Genomic DNA, 24,099 nt, shown 5'->3' with positions numbered 1-24,099 from the left:
GAGAAACACATCTGTTGTTACTTAATTATATTTTTTATAATTTTATAATTAAAATCATGTAATTAAAAAAATATTTTTGTAAGCGGCCAGTAGAAACTATAGTCATATCATTAGTTGTTTAAAGGCGTAAGCTACACGCTATTTGCCACTTAATGTTTTAATTTATAGCCTATATCTTTAGGTAATATCCGTACGCAAATTTTGAGACTTATGCTTGGTACTTGCGCTATTACAACTTTTATCTATTTTCTATTACTACAACGACTACTAGCGTTGATGTTTAATTGTCATCTCTAGTACTACTACCACAGCAATTATTAATACTATATATATATATATATATATATATATATATATATATATATATATATATATATATATATATATATATATATATATATGACTCATATGTATATCGAATAGGTATCTCAGGTGGATATATATATATATATTATCCATATATATACACAAGTCTAAAATATATGGAACCTGAGTGTGTGTGTGTGTGTGTGTGTGGTGTGTGTGTGCTTGCATACCAGTACTATGAGTTTTCACAACTTGGGTTGACTTTAAAAGCAATGATTGCTATTATTATTATTATTATTATTGTTATCGTTATTATCCTTCTGCCAAGAGCAAATAAGATAGAAATCATCAACATACAATCAACGTGTGGAACAGAAATAAATTTGTGAGTCCCGTCGGGATCGAACCCAGGTCTCTCAGGTGATGGCGAGGGCGTTTTCTGGGCCACTCAAGTCTATGATAATGGAACACGCAGGATCAACTACTCAATCATTCAGACTTATCTAGTAAATGTATACCTGTTATAACTTGTGCATATGTTTCCCCAACTTATGTGTCAGAATGTTGTCAATTTGATCATTGTCCATTTTTGCAACTCAGAGTTATTTATTCATTGTATTTATTGTCAAGAGAAATAATTGACCACAGGTCACCTTGGTTCTCATTAAATTCCTCTGACGTCAGTGTCCGCTATATAAACCGCCTGTGTCCTCAGGTGGCAAACTTTTCTCCTGCTTTTCTTTGCGCCACTTAAAAGTTCCCAATAAAGGGGAGAAAGTAAAAAGTGAGGACTAAACTATCAAAGGGAATGAACACTTGACATTAAAGGAGGTAAAACAAATTACACTGAACTAAAGTCAACAGTTATATTTATCTTCATCCTTCCTTTGGCTGAACTTAGGTTCCCGTTTCAAAAAATTCTGTGTGTGTGTGTGTGTGGTGACAGAGAGAGAGAGAGAGAAATTTTCATAAGCCGCGTATCTTATGTCACGATTTTTGTTGGGGGGTGGGGGGAGAGGCGAGGAAAAGAGCTAAAGTGAAACATTTGCTCTTCATGGAAAAATTATTATCCCAAAAAGTCGTTTCGCTTGTTCATTCTTTCGATTAATGCTTCTCTTTTGTTAACCTTATCGTACTCAACAAAATTCTTACTGAATGTGTTCCTAAGGTAGAACATATTCAGCACCAGTGTTATATCGCCCCAAATGAATGCAAACTTTCAATGTTTCATTTATCAATTTTGAGATATGAATTGCTTAGACAGCTCAAAAGTACACTGAAAAATTGTCAGACGAGGAAACTCAAAAGGTCGTCCCGCGGAACCTTGAGCACTTCCAACATCAGTTATTCCCTCTTGTTATAACAGCGGAAATAGCTACCAAATTTATTACTATTTTATGCTATATTTGAATTAATATATTCACAAAAAGTCCATTAAAGGGAAATTACGTTTTCAGTATGCTACTGTACTTTCCTGCCGGTGGACCCGTGGAAGTCAGTGGTGTGGACCAGTGTTGCCAATTTAGTGCTTTCGCGCTAGATTTGGCGCGCTTTCAATTATAAAGGCCTCCATAGACTATCATTCATGCCTGTGCAAACAAAGTGATTGTGCAGTCATTAAAATTTGCCACACACTGGCATGAATACTGAGCAGTCATCAGTCATCGACCGATATTCATAGGGGTGAGATGAGCACTAATTCTGCCTGTTTAGGGATAATCGTGGCATTGGCAACGATGAAAGACAAGAAAAAGTGTTTGGATGAAGGACTGGCACAAAAGAAATACATTCACACATGAAGCACTTCTAAAGGAGTTAGCTAATATGAGACTGAATAAGTTTGCGCAGTCAGTCCCATACATAAACAAGCATCACTGTACAAGCGTGTTATCGACAAATTGCCTGTTGGCTATCATTCAGTCATTTGCGCAACCTTTCAGTCATACCCACACACGAAGGTTAAGACTGCTCAATCACCCATTTTGTGCAGGCATGAATGATAGTCTATGGAGGCCTTTACGGCGCCCAAAAATTTTCGTTTGGCACTGGCGCCTTACTTAGCGCTTTTTAAGGAAAGAGGATTTCTTCATTAAATAGTATTCCTGCCATTAAATGTGGATTGAAGAAGTGCGGGCAATGTTGCTATCAATGTGAGCTTCCAAGTGATGTTGTCAAGAAAATTGGAAGTCCCGAAGCTTATGAAAATGAAGATGCAGATGAAGACTTTATTGGAATGTTAGAAGACTTCTAAATTTAGCAGAACCACGTATATAATTTTTAATGATGATCAGTACACGTAAGTACAGTATAAGCTTTATTAATTACTGTTTATTTTTTATTTGGCGCTTTTTTTAGTGCATATATTCAGAAAGTCTAGCGCCTTTTTAGCGCTTTTGCGATCCACTTTTAGCGCTTTACTGTCAAATTGAGTTGGCAACACTGGAGTGGACTCGATTGTGGCAATACTATTTAAGCAGCCGGTCTTGCTTCATTAGTGTCGCCGCCTCGCCGGCTTTTCTAGTTTGTACAGTTTGTTGTATTTTCCTCACATCTTCTGTTTCGAGAGGATGCATACTGGTCCAAGGTTGGTGATTTTAAATTTTTCGTTATTATGCCATTAATATTAAGGGAACTTGGAAAAAAATGCTACATCTTGCACTTTGAAATTTCACTACAGATTCTTATTCATACCCTAGCCTCCATAGGTGAAAGGAATGTCGAGAAAGTCATTTTATTGTAAAATATTTCTGTAAGGTTCCCCAGGTTGAAGCACACTCGCATCGCCTTAAAGGTGACAATATAAAAAGGGGATTTCATTCAGGTAAGCTGTGCCAAATTGATTTCTTAGGAATGAGGCTAGTTGGTCGAGTAGTGTTTGGGGGCATTTTGACAATTTTTAAAACTTTCTCGGTAATTTTTGCATGGTGAGCTAGAACTATGGCAATTGACGTTTTCTATGTTATTTTACTTCCTTCAGAAGAATTTAAAGTAATATTTTGTCGGCCGGCTGTAACTAAACTGTCATTGACCTTTGAAGACTACATGCATTATGGTCTAAGCCGGCATTCCGCGGCAAGCCCCCACCTCCGTAGCTAATACGGCAAAATTGTAACCAGTAAACCCCAAAAAATACCAACCTAAATTTAACCTAGAGGTGTTTACTGGTTACAATTTTTGCCGTATTATTATGGAGGGAGGTGGGGGCTTCCGAATCTTCGACAGACCTACCCAACGTTAGGGTACTTAAGTCGTTAGTCTTCAAAGGTCAATTACGGTATATTTTTCGACAAAATATGACTTTAAATTCTTAAAGCAAATAAAATAACATAAAAAACGCCAATTGCTACATACTTAGAATTACCACTTTTCATTTTAAAGGTAGAACTAGGTATTAACTCTGCACGTAACTACTATGTTATGGAAAGTAAGTTATGAAGCCATATGTTTAAGAAGGGATTGGTTAAAGAAACCTATTATAAAAGGAACTTCACTAACCTAACATACCCTAAACTAACCTAATTGGTAGAACAATAGGGTAGCTCCGCGTCGCCGACGGCACTATAATTTGACTCTTTCTACAGTTTTTTGTTTGCTAATTATGAATTTACCTTTCATTTTTGGCGCTCGAGTCTAATTAACCCGTAATTAACTCCCGAAGTCCGTCCAACAAGGGGTTTCCATACGCGATCTTCACAAGACGGAGCACGGGTACGTCTGTTTTGAACGGTTCATATCCCATCTGGCAAGTGCAATAACTTGTTAACGTATGGGTTCCCCTCCCCCCCTGGCCAGTACTAAATACGGCGAAGGGACATTCCATTTGGCCGACAACAAACAGATGCACCGCCAGTATCAGAACCCATAAAAGTGTAGAAAAAACCAGTTGTAAAGGTAAAAATAGGCACGTAGCTAATATATAGAATTACCACCTAGTTTAGTAGGCCATGTTACTCAGTCCCCATGGAGCCCTGGTGAAGGAAACTCCACTTTTTACCAAAAGCTCCCCTATGTATATTAACACTGTGCATGCGCGACAGCATTCCAAGATGGCCATCGTGCAACTTCTGAGGTTAATTACAGGTTAATTATAGTTGACCAACAAAAAATAATGGTAAAGGTAAATCTGATAAACAGTTCCGCACTAGTTTAAGGGAAAATAGATTCTTACGTTATTTGTAAATATACTGAAGAATCGTTCACTTCTTATTTCAGGTTGGGGAGACAGTTCTAAGTAATAAAATAAGCAATTCAAATTTCAAATGATTCGGTCAAAAACAGAGTCCAAAAATGTTGTCGGTGTGCTGCTGTTTGTAAACTGAACGATAACATACAAAAGTCCACCTAAGAATAGTTTGAAAGACTGTGAAAACCAATCACCTGTCTTTTTGTACATGAGTCATTACGTCACTATAGCCAATCAGAGGGTCTGTACTAAACGCTTTTGATTTTCTTTTGTTTCTCGTCGGAAGAATATAATTTTCCAGAAAGGTTAGCCATCTTTTTTCCGGTGCTCAGTCTGCATTGCAAAGTCCATTAGGTAACATGGATGATGGATGAAGCTGGCCCTTCTCGTTAACTCAACCAGGTTAGTGAGTGTTTTGTCAGTTATGGTTGACTATTTATACAGCAAATATAGCCAAGCTTGTGGAATATTCACAAATTCATGGTTTAATTTTAAATGAAAAACTGTGTCCTGAGTGCAATGGTGTGTGAGAGTTTATTTGAAGAAAAAGGGTTTCGGTGTGACAAGTCTGTGGTTCATGGACATAAGCGGAGACGTCGGTGTAATTTTTTGTGTCCCTCTTCAAGGGCACATGGTTTGATAAGTCACATTTAGATATTGAGACAATTTTAAAATTTGTGGTGCTGTTCTGCCAAGATTGGTTTTCCTACAAATGTTCAAGACATGAACTGATTTATCTGATCACGCCATAAATAATTGGTCTTCCTTTTGTCGCGAGGTGTGTGTTGATTATAGTAAGAAAATTGGTGGTGAAGGGAAAATTGTAGAAACTAACCAAATTTGGAAAAAGAAAATATAATGTAGGTCGAGTGGTGGAGGGACAGTAGGTTTTTGGGGATTTGTCGTGAAACTCGTGAATTTTTTATGGTTCCTGTAAGTGACCGCACTTTGCAGATATTGCTGGCCATTATTCATGACTACATTGAGCTTATCGTAATCTGACTGCTGGAAGGCATACGACTGTCTTAAGTTCAGAAGGGTACCAGCATTTGAAGGTGAACCACAGCCTTAATTTTGTTGATCCCAAAACAAGAGCACATACAAATTGGAAGGCACTGGCGGGACACTAAGAATTTGGTCCCAAAGTATTTCGACGACAGGCCCATTTTGTAAAATTTAAGCGTGGCATACTTTAAGTTGCATCATCCGAATCCTACTAACGCCTTCATTTTTTCAGCTGAATTACATCCTCCTTGTGCCTAAGGTAAGCAACAAAAATTCACATTTTTCTGACTTTATATATTTACATTACTGAGGTTTATTCCTTTGGTGACCGGAAATACAATGAAAGGGGTTTGACCAACAAGATATTATTATGAGCTTGAAATCTTTAAAAATGCGGATAAGCAACGTTCCAATGGCGTTCATTTACGTTTTCAACTGATATTTTACTAATTTTACTGATTTTCCCAATTGGTCAAGATTGTTGGATGGTTAAAGGGTTTCCCCACAGTTTTATTGATACAGCAACAAAAAAAAGCGTTTTTGAGAGATTTCTTAAGTTTACTTAACTTCCGAAAGTGATGCGGAACTATTGTTCAGATTTACCGCAGAGCTAATGCTTAGTTCTACCTAAGCAACCAAAATACTATAGGAAAAGTCAATATCCTAAGTAATGCTCCATGTGGAGCTCTTGCTTAGTTCCACCTTTTATTTTAAACTATGATCTCATTTTGAATTTAACTCCACAGTGGGGGAAAATGGATGTTGTGGTATGGGGAGGCGGGGACGGGGGACAAACAGAATGAAATACAAGGATGTAGGCCTATTTAACCTAAGAAAATCTAGGGTGCTGGGTCCTTACACGACAAATTCCAAGGCACAAATATGTTGAATAGGCTAATATGGTTGTGACATGACCCAACTATGCCTAATGTAGCTTAACTTAGGGCACCAGGTCTTGACCTGGTTGATGGGCAGAGACCTCTCACCTAGCACAACCTAGGAATTTGGGTTCCCGTCAGTTGCCGATCAGAATATTTACCACCTTTCATTTATGCTTTAGATTGTTTGTCTTTTAGGTTTCTGATCTTTACCATCTGTTTGTGTTTACTTTCACCCCCAAGTAGTCGTCAGCTTTACTGGGCTGTATATGGTAATGCTAATCTTTTACTTTAATACCACAACCACTCTTATCAGCCAGAGAGAAATTAATATTAAAACATAATTAAACAGTTGGGTAACTAGCCTATAAATTTGCAATAGAATGTAGTTTTTTTTTTTTTCAAGCGTATCAAGGAGACTTAAGAGCACAATTGTAAAAACACCAGTATCAAGTTGTGGCATTAAATATAATACTCAAGTTATATTTGATAACAGAGTTGTTACTTAACCTAACCTAGGGTGCTGGTTTTTACCCGTTTGGTGGTCACCCCAACATCCTTGCCCAACCTAACTGAGGGTGCTGGATCCTGACTTGGCCAGGGCCTTTACCCCCCCTAACATTGAAATATTTTACTATTACCTCGGTGCCCCCTTGTTATTTTTTTAAAACCACATTATGATCTGGGTAGTAGCATTAGTATTGAATTAGCTAGTTTTATATAAACAAAAAAAAAATTCCTTATCCTCCAGTATATGCATATTTTGTAATACTTCAGGTTTTCATTGCTGCTGGTTTTTGGTAAGAGAGTGGCAGTCATCAGCAAAGGATTTGTTGTGAAAATAGAATGATCTGAAGGAACAGTAATCAAAATTGTGCAACTACAGTTTCTGGCAAGTACAATTTCTGAATTCAGCTAGGTTGTATTTACATCCCTAATTGTTTAGTAACACCCAAATAATCCTACCTAAGTGTCCAGAATTTGCAAGCACTTTAAATTGTCCTCAAAGCAAGGTAAGCAGTGAGTTAAAGAGAGGTTAAGGTTGTCTGAGTTGCAAAAAAAAAATGCCCTCCCCGTTCCCAGGCATGTAGGGACACTGCACCATAGGTTAGGTTAGGTTAGTGGTGCTTATGTTAACTTTTATCTTTGGCGTATGTTTAGGCAAGTCAGGCTAGGATGTGGTTTTGGGATCAGTGTTGTGTAACGTGGTTGTTTATCCAATAAACTTGTACAGTAATGTCTTTATTTTGCTTTTACAAAGCATAAGCACAGGATAGTGATCATTTGCAGTTTTGGTAAAGAAGTTGCCATAGACTATCATAAATTTTATATAAAATCTTAGCAAGGCATATTCTCTGAGTAAATGTGAAAAATCCAAATAAATTCAATCATTACAGTATTAAATAATCAGAAAAAGTTAGTAAGTAAATATTTAAGAATTGTGTTGTTAAAGTTTAAAGGTTGATTAATTATTGTGGTTTCAAAGCTTGAATTCTCCTGAAATGCAAATAAAGTTGTACCTGTATAGAATATGTAGGGCAGCTCATTAGCAAGAAGCCATGCTGGCACAAGGATTGTTTAATCTTAAAATCTGTTCCTGGTCTGTCTTAAATTTTGTAAGGAGGGAATTTTTGAAAATGGAATGAAATCTGAGACTCACTCACATATTTAATTGAAGCTATCAATTCAACAAAGCTAAATTATAAAAAAATCCTCATATGTTCTAACTAATTCTCACTTTGATATCCCTCACTATAAAGACAAGCATTACCAAGGCATTTACAGCTCGCAGCCTTGCTATAGAAATCCTGGTTTTAGTCATTAACAGCCAAATTTTATCAATATTTTGTGTACTGTACATTGAGTCAGACTTTGTTATTAAACATTACTTCTTAAATTAACTACAGTAGAGCATGTGGGAAAGGAATGAATTCAAGTCACTGGTCTAGGACTGCAACATTTTTGTTATAGAGACTGGAATGTTAACGTCGTATTGAATAATGTAATAATGTTTGGATGAGTGGTAATAATTGTCTCATGAATGAAACTACAATAGATAATGTGAGATAATGTTGGTTGTGCATTAAGGTTTTAAAGTTAGTTATCAAAGATTATCAGTGAGATATATAAGGAGATAGACTTTGTATAGTCACTGCAATATCATCAAGGAATATGATGCTTTTTGCAAGGCCTTACTAGATGTAAGAGTAGGAGTGCTATGTCTGATTTTTCTTATTTGATGGTACAGTATGCTGAAAAGTGTCTGTAGTGTATGTATACAGCAAATTATTTTGAAATCTCAACACTGACTTTTGTTAATCTATTTCAGGAGGCACGGTCTATTAAAGTGAAGCTTGAACTTGAGGTTTTTGGAGACAAATAATTTTGCCATTTTGGAGAACTAGTTATAATCCTCCAGTGTGTATTGTAAGAACAAGCGGGTTAAAATTCTGCTACCTTTTATTGAAAATAAGAAGCCTCTCAAGAAACCAGCTGGGTGCAGTAATTGAAATACTTTATTTTAAAGGTAAGAATAAGAAAAGTTGACAGACTTTCCTGACAGTAATGCAGAAAGTCTAGGAAGATGTCATTTCACTTGACCAACAGAAATAGTACAGGACTTGAACTTTTGACAAGATCTGACGTTTTACAGATTTGTAGGATAGCCCTCTTACTTTTAAATTCCACTGACTCCTGGACATGTCATTTGTAAAGGAACTTAGGAGATTCTGATGACAAGCAGATGTGTTGCATTAGAGAAAAGTATAAAATCATCTTAGTTTGCATCATTGCTTTGGACAAAGACACCTTGAGGGTGACATCATTAGATGCTTATCAAATGTGATGGAGGCAGTGTGCTGAGCATTTGACATGTAGCACGTATTTTTCATGTATTTTTTATTAGAGGTTATTTATGTAATTTGGTCAACATAGTTCTTTTACCGGAAGATAATCTCATAGCACATAAATTCACACACACTACACACACACACACACACACACACACACACACACACACACACACACACACACACACACACACACACACACACACACACACACACACACACACACACACACACACACACACACACACACACACACACACACACACACACACACTCTCTCTCTCTCTCTCTCTCTCTCTCTCTCTCTCTCTCTCTCTCTCTCTCTCTCTCTCTCTCTCTCTCTCTCTCTCTCTCTCTCTCTGATAATGGAGAAATAGGCGTGTGTTTGTGTACTACATGTAGGGGAGTTTCTCAGCACATTATCTCTCTCTCTCTCTCTCTCTCTACAATATATTATGTATTTTTAACACATTTGTTTGATTAGAATTTATGCATTTTGCACTATTATTATAGGATACCTTTACTGTATGGCGCGCACAGACAAAATATAGGAAATTTTAAATTTTCTGTGTTTGAAAAAATTAGGATAGGTACAACAGTATAGAGTAAGGATTAGTGTTGGACTGGTTAGTCAACTGGATTAACATATGACAGATTAGTGAATGTATTACAGAGGAATATGTTAATCACTGGATAATGATAAGGTAGGTCAGTCGGTGGTTTCTGGTAGGATATTACGTGGGCAAGGTGTTGATTGTAGAATAATTGTCAGTGCATTAAATTATCATATGCCATTCAGTGTTATTGGATTGAGGTAGGGTGGTTTTCAGTGGGCTAACGTATCACTGGTTACTCGGTGGATTATGGTACTGTAGCATGTTTTATTCAGTGGGTTTTACTGTAGTAGATTAAACGTTTTCAGTTTGGGTAATTAAAAAAAGGGTTTTTCAGAGGAATTTGTAACAGAGATAGGGTTAGGCACTATCATTGTAAGCTGTGTTAATAAACAGAAGTAATTGTAAAACAAAGGTGGTAGAATAGTTATGTTTAGTTAAAGGTAATAATGTCTAAATTGATGTTTTGTGAACATCATAGTTGCTCTCAAATGGCATGAAAATGCCTAGTTTTGTCATTTATTTTGACTAGATCAGATCAAGTAGGCTGTATATAAATTTTTGATACTTTAGAATATAAAGAAACCATTTCATTAGTATAACAGTTCACAGTAATATATACAGGGTATAGCATGCGTGTCAACTTAATGACTTTCCTTTTTTACAGGGTTGAAATGAGTGAACTTTGAAGATATTTCGCAGATATTCACCAAAACATAGTGAAATGAAAGCATGAAGAGTTCCTAATTGGATCAAATGGAAGATCTACTGGAGAAAATATATCAGTTATGAATGGAAAAAATGAATTTTTTTTAATTATACAAAGCACCAAATGAAGCTCTGAAACATTGCAAATCTCATGTTAGACTTAGAGTATTATAAAGCACAAGAATTATCAGCACTTACTATGAACTGTAACAGTTATGTTTTCATTTTAAAAATACTGTAGTACAGGTAGTGCTCGAGTTACGATGATTCGACTTACGATAATTCGCTTTTACGATGGGGTTAGCAATTAATATCGTCGACAATATTTTGAAAATACGTAATTTTAAATTTCGCGGGTGACTGGCGCAGGCAACAACGTACAACTAGGAGCGACGCGTTGCGATCGTTAGAGCCTGGAATAGGTACATTAATTCAATGAGCTAACCTCACTTGCTCGTTGTGTCGGAAGTTAAAATAGGTCAGTGTTCGTTTGCAATTTTTGTGCGTTTGTAAATACAGGTAGTGCAAAGTGACGATAATTTGTCTTACGATAATTCGAGTTTACGATGGAGTTAGCAATTAATACCGGTACAACAATATTTAGAAAATATTTTTAAATTTCGAGCGGGCACAAGCAACAGCGTACACTACAATTGCCGTAGAATCAGGCAGCAAGAAAGACCAACTTACAATAGACTAACTTTTTTCTCCATTTCTTTATTCCATCTTCTAGTTAAAAAGTAAGAGAATAATAAAAGCATTGTTAGTAACTTATACTCTTGCGAAAATGCGTACAGCCATAAACAACCGAACGAGACTGTTGTTTTGCTAATAACCAAATCGGATAACAACTGTTTTGCTTGTATTTCAACCATCTACTGTTAAACAATTATCGTAGTTATATTAAAAATGACGTTAAGTACTGATATGTTTTTTACCCTTATCCGCTTTGGAGAAAAGATTAGCAAGGAAATATACTGCTACAGTAAAATTAAGCTTCAAGTTTAGCTGACGCTGAGAAAAGAATGTTCAAGCTGCTAATGACTATAAATTATCGTACATTGGCAACATGGATGAAATTCAACCGCAAATAAAATTGGAAAGTATTTTAATCAAAACTACTGGACATGAAAGAACACATATTACTGCTGATAAAAGACACATACAAAAGCTCGTGGTATGATGATGAAATCAAGAGAAAATAGCGAACAGAATCTTGATTTTTTTGTTTACACAAAACAAAGGGCCAGCCGCCAACGTCATCTACTAACAAAAAAATGGCTAAAATAATTTCACAACGAGACATATTTAAGTTATATTTCGACATAAAACACTTCGTATAATGAAAAATACACATGTCCCTTATAAATAAAGTATCTAGAGATTCATTTACGCTAACTTGAAGCAAGAAATGCCCTCTGAACCGAGTTAAATGCATCGAAATAAAGACCGCGTGATCGATTCCGAAACCAAAACATTTGATCGCTATGATCGGAATTTATAATGCAAAAGCAATATAAGAATATTTACGATTGGATACAGTGTAGTAAAGCATAACATTTTAAAAGATCCATGGAAAAGATGCACATTCGTTATTTTGATGTTTGTATAATACGGCGGTGTTATGTGAAAATAGAATACAGTATAATGTAGGCTAGGCTACCGTATATGATATACGAAAGTGCAGGCCAGGCCTTGTTTGTTATTCAATTTTTACGGGCTTATCATGTCAGTCTGCATTGAACCTGCAGAATTAGCTGACACTAATAATTACTATACCATATATGTATAAAGTATACTGTGTAGTGTAGGCTAGGCTACCATATATGTATAGATGGTACTGATTACCCTAGTGTAGGCTAGGCCATATTCGAGTTCTGATTTTTTCAACAAACGATGGGTTTTTGGAACCTAACCCCATCGTAAGTAGGGGAATACCTGTACTATTTTGATGCAGTTATTACTAATTTGACATAATATTTTTTAACATTCTCACTGTGCAATGATTTACAGTAGTTAAAGACATTTCACATTAATTTTACAAAACTTAGTCTCTGTTTTTATAGAACACAGAATTCCATTGTTTTTATAGAACACAGAATTCCATTGAAACACTCAAGTATTGTAGTGCAATGCTTCCCTCTGTACAATTAGTTTAAATCTTTCAAGCAATACAGTGGTGAAATGTCTATTTAGTGCTTCATTATGGTAAGAAAAATATCAAACCCTAATGGCAAAGTTCAGTTAACCCACATAATTGATTTTTGTTTTACATTAACTGTAAATTCAGTCAATATTTTTTCACAAAAAACTTATTATTCACTAACTGAACTTTGTTTACATCTGATTAGGATTAAGATAATGAATGAAGATTGAAAAGGATGTATTAGATTTATACCAAATATCCAGAGTCAGTTTACCTGAAGTACATTGAAGTCTCATCTGTGAGCCTCAACTTATTTTAAATTTCACAATGAAGGTGCAAGCATTTTCATGTAGTTGGCCTCAAAAGCCTGATTACGTACTACAAAGGTAGTATTCAAGTAAAATGAAGTTATTTTTTAGTTCCTTGAAAAGTCTTATCATTGCAAACTGCATATGACAAACGTCCATTTTCGTTAACACCAGAGTTGTGTGAAGCTCAAAAGTTATTAGGTAATTATAGATAGCCTTGAGAAGCCTGATTGACTGGCAGTCAGCTCTTACACCCAAGCTTTAAAAGAATTATAATTAGAACCAGATCTACTTTAGAAAGTTGGTAAATTGTACATACATCACATTTATTCATGTTTATTATAAAAAAATATATATAATACCTGCTTGCATGATAGCAAGTCATTTTACAGAATTTGTATTGAATGGTAGTGGAAAATCCCTGAGTATCATGTGAATGAGGCTGAAAATTACTTCAGGTATTCTGAAGCATATCTGTGTAAAGGGAGGAAATTGAATGTTAGGGAATAATCAGACCTAAGAAGTGCAGGTGAAGACAAATGATGTACTGTACTTAGTTCTTGGCCAGTTTAATGTCAGTAGGTTTCATTTTTATCAGTTAATCTAAATGTCAGTTTCCTCAAAAACTCCATCAGTCTATTTCCAAGTGAAATCTTTAAAAAAAAAATTATTTACTGTACACTACTGTACCTTAAATAAGTAATCAAAACGTGACTGATTGTTCAAACATCTGTCCTTGCATCTGTGAAAATTGTCTGTTTACCACCTGTTGCTGTTTCTTTAGATCTCTGTTGCACCAAACTCCGTTATATAATTCTTAGTATCTGTTAATAAGTTTGTTACACTATAGCTTTAAATCTTAGATTTTTGTGACACTATAGCTTTAAATCTCTTAGATTTTTGTTCCTTGTCCTGTGCTATATTATTTGCTCGTTTGCCAATTACTGTATATATACTTTTTCATCTGGCTAGATAAATCTTAACTACATTTAAGTAAATTTCTGTTATAAAGGGTTTGCTGCCTTTCGTCTCAGCTACCTATTTTAATTTCTGTTCTGTCATTTTTTGGGGGGGACAAAGACAAGTAATTTTTGAAATAAACAGAAAAATGGATTAAATTCAAAACATTGGATCATTATTATTATTATTATTATTATTATTATTATTATTATTATTATTATTATTATTATTTGTTTATTTATTTATTTATTTTTTGGTCTATCACAGTCATCCTATTTGACTGGGTGGTTTTTACAGTGTGGGGTTCCAGGTTGCATCCTGCCTTCTTAGGAGTCCATCACTTTCCTCACTGTGAACGCTGTTTCTAGTAGCACTTTTCTGCGTGAGTCCTGGAGCTACTTCAGCATCTAGTTCTTCCACATTCCTTTTCAGGGATCTTGGGATCGTGCCTATTATGGGTACAATTTCCACTGGCATATTCCATAGCCTTCTTATTTCAATTTTCAGGTCTTGATACAAATCAATTTTTTCTTTCTTTCTCATCTACTCTGGAGTCTCATGGTATTGCCACATCAATGAGTGACATTTTCTTCTTGATTTTGTCAATCGTCACATCTGGTCTATTGGAACGTATCACCCTATCTGTTCTGATGCCATAGTCCCAGAGGATCTTGGCCTGATCATTTTCTAACACTCCCTCAGGTTGGTGTTCGTACCATGTATTACTGCAAGCTAGCTGGTGTTTCTGGCACAGACTCCAGTGGAGGTAGCGTTTGCTACCGAATCATGCCTCTTTTTTGTACTGGTTCTGTGCAAGTGCCGGACATTCGCTCGCTATGTGGTTTATGGTCTCGTCTTTCATATTGCACTTCCTGCATATGGGTGAGATGTTATTTCCATCTATTGTTCTGTGGACATATCTGGTTCTTAGGGCCTGATCTTGTGCCGCTGTTAGCATTCCTTCTGTTTCCTTCTTGAGTTCTCCCCTCTGTAGCCATTGCCATATTCCATCACTGGCCAGTTCTTTTGTCTGTCTTATGTACTGTCTGTGCATTGGTTTGCTGTGCCATTCCTCTGTTCTGTTTTTCATTCTCCTGTCTGTATATTTCTGGGTCTTCATCTACTTTCATCAGTCCTTCTTCCCATGCACTCCTTAGCCACTCATCTTCTCTGGTTTTCAGATATTGCCCCAGTGCTCTGCTCTCGATGTTGATGCAGTCCTCTATGCTTAGTAGACCTCTCCCTCCTTCCTTTCGTGCTATGTATAGTCTGTCTGTATTTACTCTTGGGTGTAGTGCTTTGTGTATTGTCATGTGTTTCCTAGTTTTCTGGTTTATGCTGTGGAGTTCAGCCTTCGTCCACTTCACTACTCCTACGCTGTATCTAATTACTGGTACTGCCCATCTGTTTATAACTTTCATCATGTTTCCGGCGTTGAGTTTGGACTTGAATATCACCTTAAGTCTGCATATATTCTTTCTTGATCGTGTCCTTCATCTCTTGGTGTTTTATATCTTCTCATATTATTCTCAGGTATTTGTATCTTGTCTCATCTATGTGTTAGATGCTGTTCCCGTTTGGTCACTTTGCCTTTTTGTATGTTGACCAAGGTGCATTTTTCTATTCCAGACTCCATCATTGTGTCCCTAGATACAATTCTTACAGTCTGGATTAAGGTATCTATTTCCTTGATGCTCTTACCATACATCTTGATGTTGTCCATGAACATCAGATGGTTAATTCTGTTGCCTCCTTTCTTGAGCTGGTACATAGCATCCATCTTCTGCAGTATTTTTCTCATGGGAATCGTGGCTACTACGAAGAGTAGTGGGGGCAGTGAGTTGCCTTGAAAGATCCTTCTTCTGGTGTTAACCTCTGCTAGTCTTGTCTCATAGCAAGTACATGTACTGTATTCCAGTTGCACATTGAATTTTTTAGGAACCTGGTTGTGTTTTCCTTTGCCCCGTATATTTTCAGGCATTCTATTAGCCGTGTGTGTGTGGTATAATGTCGAAGGCTTTCTTGTAGTCAATCCATACCATGATTAGGTTGTTCTCATGACTATTTTGTCTATCAGGAGCTGGTCTTTTGTGCCCCTACACTTCCTTCTGCAGCCTTTCTGTTGGTGGGGGCTACACTTCCTTCTGCAGCCTTTCTGTTGGTGGGGGAAGGTGTTTGTATCCACTAGGTAGTTGTATAGCCTTTCACTGATGATACCTGTTAGTAACTTCCACATCATTGGTAGGCAGGTGATAGGCCTGTAGTTACTTGCTATATTTCCCATGTTTTTGTCATTCTGCACTAAGGATGTTCTCCCTTTGGTCATCCATTTGGATGCATGGTGGTTTGTTGTGGCGGGATTTCACAACCACACACTCACACTAACAAAAAACAGCGCACACACTCACCTCGTACTAGGCTAGGCCTACGAATTCCGGACGGGAAGTTTTGCCAAAGCAGAAGGAGGTCACGGAGTCACCACAACCGCCGATGATGCCAACACTCACCACCAACAACAGTAGTCCACAACCAAGAAAACAACAAACCAACCAGTACACAAACACGACCCAAAACAAGACTCAAAAAGACTCAACCACGAAGATTCAAACTCACCTCACTAGGAACACAGCAGAAAAAAAACAACCAGGCTATTACACGACACCGATCACGCAACCAAAGCAACCCAAAACCCAAAATACACCCAAAGTACAAACACTCCAACCACAAAGCCTCCAAACACCAAATCACACAAACTGAACATAAAAAAAAGCAACCAAACTCCGATCAACTACTGGGAAAACCATCCTTTTAGCACAATATCTCTGTCAAGACTCCCGCCACGATCATCCGAAAAAAAAACACAGTTCCGCGCACTCCCAAAACAACGAAACACGAAACCTCACGGACCATCAAAACGTAAACAAAAGAAAACTACACTCTCTAACGATATCATTCACCAATCACGTACGCCGTTGTTCGTTTCTCTCAAGACGTCGTCAAATGCAATAACCTCATTCCTCCATATTGTGTTACAATGCTGGAGTTGTTCTGCTATTCTTGGGTGTAGGGCCTTGAAGTTTATGAGCCAGTATCCATGGACTTCATCGGGACCTTTGGCTTTCCAGTTGGGCATTTTTTTTAGTTGGTGTCTGATGTGTCTGTAGTGATTTCAGAAAATTTTTGTTTTATTCTCCCCATGTCTTCTGCTTTGACTTCCTGGAGCCATGTTGCATGTTTGTTGTATGATACCGGATTGCTCCATGTGTTTTCCCAGAGTTTCTTACTTGGCTCGGCAGCAGGAATTTCCTGGTGGGTGTCTTCCCCTCTTAGTTGACTGTATAGCCTTTTCTGGTTCGTTCTGAAGTTTGCTCTGTTGGTATCCTTTATTCCTGTTCATGTACCGTTGGATCTTGTGTGCTTTGGCTTTAAGCCTGTGTTTTATATTTTCTATTGTATTGTTTAATCCCTTCTCCTGTACTTTGTATTTCTCATTCAGTTCCTCTCTTGTTTTCTTGCTTCTTAACCTTTTTTCTGCTGAAGAGCCTTTTTTCTGCCATCTCTTCAGTTTACTCAAGTCAGATCTCATTGCCATAATTGGTTTTTCTTGGTGCTTTTTCAAAGTCGTTTGCTGGTTTGGTTTCTGTTGGGTTGTTTGTGATATCAGAATCGATTCAAGCTCAACAGGGTCTTCTTTCCCCGCTATTGTGTGCAGGCCCATTCCCCTGCCTGTGGGTTCGCTAGATAGGTAGGGACGGTGGGAATCTTGGTAATCAATTCATGCGTGGCACTAACTAGATGATGAAGCATTTGGCTGGATGGACGACTCAAAATGTTAGCATAGAGAAAGTGATCTCCCACAACCACTGCAGACGACCTGAGGATCACCCTTTTAAAAACAAAAAGGGAATAAATAAAAGTGAATAAAATAAAATTGTTTCTGACACACGATGGTAAATCCCTGGGTGCGAGCTGGCCACAGGGCCGGCCCAGACGCCAGCCAGGCCTGGCAGTCTCTTGGGCACTCCCTAAGGAGTGCTAATGTCGGCAGTTTACAGAGCTGAGCAGGAGAGAGATGGCCCTCCATGGTCCAACCACACAGAGGTGAGGGCAGACTAAATATCCCAGGGAGCAAAGAAACCTTTTTGTGGCCAATCTTATGGCCCCTCTTGCCCCCTACCGCCACACCTTGATACCTGACTGGGTCCTGTAGACCTCGGAAGAGCTCGGAAGACTCAAGGTACTCCCGTATCGCAACATCATGGGCATGGTATTTCTCTACCTTCGTTCTTTCAGCTTCCATCAAAGAGGTAGCATTCCGCTCCCAGGGCACACACAAATTGATTACATTGGTCTGCTCACCACATCAGGCTTTATGAAGGAGTGACCTGTTTGTATGATTGGCTCCACGCTCACAATGTAGCCAGCCAATCTCAACTGGGTGGAGCTTTGTGCAGGATCGTAGTGTGTCGCCTGATCCTGTGGTGCTGAAGTAAGGGGCATCTCTGCAGCAGATGACAGAGATCCTCCACCCCTTTGTTACAGCGCCTACAGGTCAGGTACACTAGTTGTTCATTTGGGATCCTGCCCACTGCTCTATTGACTCGACCCGAGGCTGCCTCTGCCCTGAGTCACAGCAGATCAAGAGGGAGTTGTCCAGAGACCCCTGCTGTAGCCACAAGGAAACAATTTGCTTCTGAGTCACCGAAGAAGGCTTGAGCCCCCTGACCATGCCAACTCCAGTGCCAGGCATCTTGATGCTCTGACACCAGGCGTTGCCTCAACGCCCAAATAGATCAAGCATCAATGACTTCGACTTGACATCTACGAGCCAAACTCCTCACTTCCTTGCCTTAGAGATCATGGGTAATGACTGCTTTGACGGCCTGATCTTCGCTATTGGAAAGTGAATGCAGGAGTCTCCTCATTTTTCCCCAAGTTACTTTTTCCACCAGGCTGGGGATAGCCAGGCCCACATCTCAGGTGGGGAGCCTCAAGAGACAGGTCGGGACAGAGTGAGGTAAGTCCACCCACTCCCTAACTGCTCTTGCAACCTTCTTATCAATGGCACTAAGAAGGTTGAGGAAACTAGGCCCCTTCTCATACTAATACAGTAACTTGGGAATGAGATGTTCTTTCAGAATATGGACTTTCTGCATGGGCTTGAATCTGGCTATGCCTGTCCTAGATAGAAGATCACAGGCATGCTCAATCTCAGCATTTGCCATATAGCTGGGGTTTCGGATGCTAGAAGGCCCAATGTCTAGCCCCAGATATTTTTGTGAATTGCCCCGGCCCTATTAGTGGGGTAGGCTTGGCTACATGGGTTACCATACTCTCATAGGTAAATCCATTTTCCTGAGCAGTTTCCACTCTCATACCACCTTGTCTCACCTGGTCTCTCTAGGATGAATGAGGCACATTTACTTGCCTGGACCTGCAAGCTGCATGCCTGCATGAAGTCCCCCAGTGGTGCCAACAGAGCTCTCATTCCCAGTTTAGAATTAGACACCAACACGATGTCATCAGTGAAGGCGAGGACTGCAATCCTGGTCCCACGTGGAAGCGTGTAACCAAAATCCCTGCCCACACCCACTATGAACTTGTCCATTGTGATGTTAAAAAGGACTGGAGAAAGCAGACAGCCCTGCTATACTCCTCGACTCATTGTGATGGATTCTGACCTCTGGCCATTTGCCTCGATCTGAGTTGCGCTGTTATTATACAGTTCGAGGATGATCTTAATTAAATGGCCGAGTGCATTTTGCCACCCAAGCACATGAACAAATGACTCATGCGAGATGATGCTGAATGCCCTGGCGATATCTATAAACGTAATGTATAGCCCCTTCCTCCTGAGCCTCGCATCACGAATGATACCTTCCAAGAGAGCCACATTCTCACCGCATCCATCCACAGGCCTAAAGGCTTTTTGCGAGATGGAGACATCGACCAGTGATGTCATTTGGTCAGTGAGAATTTTCCAATAGAGCCGCAAGTATGTAACCCTGTTGTCGGAGAGTCATAGTTACTCCTGCTGTTTACCCGCGTTTGGTTGAATCTCTACTTTGACATTCAGAGCACTGAGCAGAAATTACATTGATTAATTAAACAGTTGGATTCCCAGTGTCCACGCTGGTTCTGAGCTTGTTGTAGGCTGCCAGCTGGAGTAATACACAGGTGCCTGAGTCTGGTTGCTTACATACCGTAGCACAACCTTGCCCATCCCGCGGAAGGGCACGTGGTCAGTGAGGTCTGGACTTGGTCTGGAGCAGGGCTGAAACCCTGTACCAAGACCTCACCCAGGTCCCCACCCCGAAAAACCCTGCACCCGCTTCCCAGAAAGGCCCGACTGGTGCAACCCTCAGACCAATCCTTGTCCCAAAGTTATGGATCAAGATTGCCAATTTCCCTTACCCACATTCATCTATTGACTAGAGACTCCAGACCTTGGAGACCTGATGAAGAGATGGGTACAGTCTGTGTCGAAACAAGGTCTCTGCTAGGCAAGCTAGGCCAACAACCCCAAAAAGTGCCAGCCAAGCAAAACCTGCCCTGGATTCAGACACGTGACTTCGTCACTTGCATCTTTCACGGACTGGCATTTGTGCATGGGACAACACAAGAACTGTGTCGCTCTATTATTATTATTATTATTATTATTCTTCAGTAGATGTAACCTATTCATATGGAACAAGAAATAGGGAAGAGAATCCCCCACAAATAGCTAACTAGCCAGCTTTGCTTATGTATGTGCAAAAAGAAAAATAATTCCATCTACATCTGTGGTAGTCATTAATATTGTGATAGTGCAGTTTGGGTTAAGTGGGGTTGAGTAGGGCTAGGCTGATGAGACGTGGTGAATGTTCAGTGGAAATTTTAAAACTAATTGTTTCTGTCATTAAATGGAAATATTTTGTTAGTGTTTGTAAATTGTTCTTGTCACTGGGTCTTCATTGGTCAGTTAAGTATCTCTCTCTCTCTCTCTCTCTCTCTCTCTCTCTCTCTCTCTCTCTCTCTCTCTCTCTCTCTCTCTCTCTCTCTCTCTCTGAACTTAATAATTCCAAGTATCTTCTCCACGAGACATCAAATATGCTATAGTGATTCACAGTAAGTTTCACAATTTGTTTTCAAAACCCAAATTGCTCACCTGTTCAGTTGCATGCCAAAGACTTCTTTAGTGTAACAAATTTTTTTTTGTTCGTTGACTCCCATGACAGTCACTTTCCGTGATGATTCATAACCACAGAATGACGAAGTTGTGAAAATGATGTACACAATTTAAGTACTAATTGTTAGCTGGTTTTAAACATTGTATAGTATGTAACTGTAAAAATTACTAATATGTGCTGCATGCATTAAAATATAGCTTGCAGTTGGTGAGGTTTTGCAAATGAATGCTAAAGGTTCTTAAATGACATAGTCCTAAATAGGATTTAGTTTGTAAAAGAAATGCTAAAGGAATAGTTCTTGAAGGCTGTAGGAAGAAATGTAAGGAAATCTTTAAAGGAGGAGTAATACTTGATAAATGGCTTAGAGTGAAGACATTTGTTTGTAAATGAAAGGTGAATGATGAGAATTTCAGGATTAAGGAAAGTCTTCAGGAAAGATTAGTTCTAGAAAGGAAAACTTGAAGGTGGATTGGTCTTTCAAGGGAATGTTGAAGAAGGAAGTATTCTCAAAGGGAAACTTTTTAGAAGAAATTTATTTCAGAGAATTCATTAGGAGGCAATAGTTTTTAAGACAAAAGGTGGCATATCAGTCGAATGAGAAACCGAGAATTGATATTGTTAGTGTGGCTAGTCAAATTAGCGGTCACATCTGAGGGACCTTGGCTAAATTTTAAAAGGAATGTTTGAAAGGACCGAATTTTAATGAAAATGCTTAAGTAAGGTTAGGTTTTAATGGTATTGCTGACAGGAGGAATATTATGAAAATCTAGTAGCGTTTTATCCAGATAAATTTTTGGCCACAATAGAAATATGCTAACCTGGACTTACAATTTTGATGAGGTTTTTGTTTTATGTAAATATGGTACGGTTTTTAAAAGAAATGGATTTTAGCTCACAATAGAGATATGCTAACTCGGACTTCCAGTTTTAATGGGAGGGTTTTCTTTTGGCAAAATGTAAATTGGCAAGGTTTTTAAAAGAAAAAATATTTATACTTTGAGTATAATTAAATTTATATTTGATGGTTTACAGTAATCAATAGGATAGGTTTAGTGTTTAAAGCCAGCAGCAGCAGCATGATTAATACTGCATATCAATTCATGAGAGTTAATATTTTTGTGTTACTAAGATTTTATTTTTGGATGGATTCAAATGCAAAGGAATATCTTAAAATGTTAAATGATGTATGAGTACAGTATTGTGAAGTCAAGAGGAGTCCATGTGCAACTCATTGAATTGGTTAAAATGGTGATTAAGGAGAACAACCAACAGAATGTTAGATTTCTCACAAAAAATTGTCCAGTACAGTACAATATTTCTTCTGTGTACATTACATTTTGTATCGCATATTGAACTAGCAACAGTGCTACTTGATAAGGTCTATTTCTTATGGCAAATTGGTCAAGGAAACTTAGCTGTTAATGAGCTAATTACACCCTGACTATGGGAAATATTTGAAGCACCTTGTTACTCTGTGTATAGGTACATAAAACAATGTACAGATACAAAAAACAATAAGATATCTTTGAGCAAAGTCCATGAATGATGAAAGATTGTGGTAAACAAGTCTCTTTAAGGAAATGGCATGAGTACCTGCAGAAAATAAGACTGAAAGGTACCTGGCTTCGTATTTGACCCAAGTGGTAGGTAATCTCAACATTTCTTAAAAGTGTATGGTCTTATGCTGGATCCATTATCTTTCAAGAGTCAAGTTTCGGTTGTCATTTGAGCCATTTTATTATAGGTCACTTGTTTATTGTAGATCTTGACTTATTCTGGGCCTTGTTTATAAATCTCTGTAATCTGTATCCATACAAAGGCCTTGCTCAGTATATTCTCTGTGGAAAGGTTGCATTGAGGTCTTCAGGTATGAAAAATCACGAATTCGAGGAAGAGCATATTTTCATGTATGGTTTTAAGGCATCACTTCACCTCTTCATTGTGAAAGAGGAGACGTGATGCCTCGAAAATGTATGCGATAATATACTCTTCCTCGAATTTGTAGCTTTCCTTAATCATTACAGTTTGATATTGGGGTTTTGATATAGTTCTAAGGTTTTCAGTGATCTTGACCAATTATGCTTTTAGCAGTGTCTTAAGTGGATCAAACATTGATTGTAGTAGAACATACTACAGTAGGTAATTTATAAGAAATTCAAGATGTGTGACATTTTTGACGAAAAGTTTGTATGTTTATTAAAAGTTTATACAGTTGTATCTGCAGATGCGAAATAAAATACAAATAAATTATGCATTCTTTTATTTAACTTATGGTATATACAATTAAATTGTATTAAAAGTTTATACAGTTGTATCTGCAGATGCGAAATAAAATACAAATAAATTATGCATTCTTTTATTTAACTTATGGTATATACAATTAAATTGAAACAAAGGCAATTAAACAATTTTTAAACAAAAAATAAACATTCAATAGCAATAGGTATTCTCCCCTTCCAAAACGTTCATATGACCGAGTGTTCTCCCAAAGTGGCCCCCTCCCCATCCCTTTCCCTCTCTCTCCGCTAGCAAGTGCCATTGGACGCCACTAAAACGGCAAAAGAGCTCACGAAATAGACTTGGCTTCCAACTACTGTAGGCTGCCATTCATTTCAGAGCTCGTTCACACTTCAACTGATGGAAAGAGAACAGTGCCACGGTGTGTTTTATGCATGCAAGTACAGTCAAATGGTTGAGTTATAACCTAGTAATTCATTTTGGACAACACTGTCCACTTCTCATATCCAGCTGTCTTTTAAGGAGGTTCCCTGACTACGTAAACCATGTCAAATAAATGCCTTGATATTTCTGTGTAGATTGCTTACAAGTCTCATATGAATGCATAGCCTATAACTCAGATTACAAAATTTACTTATACTTTGAACTTAGATTGATATGGAACTTACTAATTTGGCTTGTATTATGCAGATACCTGGGACTAATGATCAACAAAATCTGGCTTTAGAAAAAACT

The 24,099-nt window shown here is 38.0% G+C and overlaps 1 long non-coding RNA gene across 2 annotated transcripts; it reads left to right on the top strand.

Annotated features, from left to right (window-relative positions):
• The first annotated feature begins 2,768 nt into the window (after positions 1 to 2,768).
• LOC136838376 (uncharacterized) lies at positions 2,769 to 10,816 on the top strand. 2 transcript variants are annotated; one of them, XR_010852966.1, is made up of 4 exons: positions 2,774 to 2,890; positions 7,150 to 7,264; positions 8,702 to 8,899; positions 10,503 to 10,816. It is a non-coding gene; the product is annotated as an uncharacterized lncRNA (long non-coding RNA). The 2 variants fall into 2 exon arrangements; XR_010852965.1 differs by lacking the exon at positions 7,150 to 7,264 and having other exon boundaries at positions 2,769 to 2,890; positions 10,503 to 10,814.
• The last annotated feature ends 13,283 nt before the right edge of the window (positions 10,817 to 24,099 follow it).

This window comes from Macrobrachium rosenbergii, chromosome 4 (assembly GCF_040412425.1).
Source record: "Macrobrachium rosenbergii isolate ZJJX-2024 chromosome 4, ASM4041242v1, whole genome shotgun sequence".
Taxonomy (NCBI): domain Eukaryota; kingdom Metazoa; phylum Arthropoda; class Malacostraca; order Decapoda; family Palaemonidae; genus Macrobrachium; species Macrobrachium rosenbergii.
The sequence above is the reverse complement of the archived record's forward strand: the minus strand, read 5'-3'. Positions and strand labels throughout refer to the sequence as shown.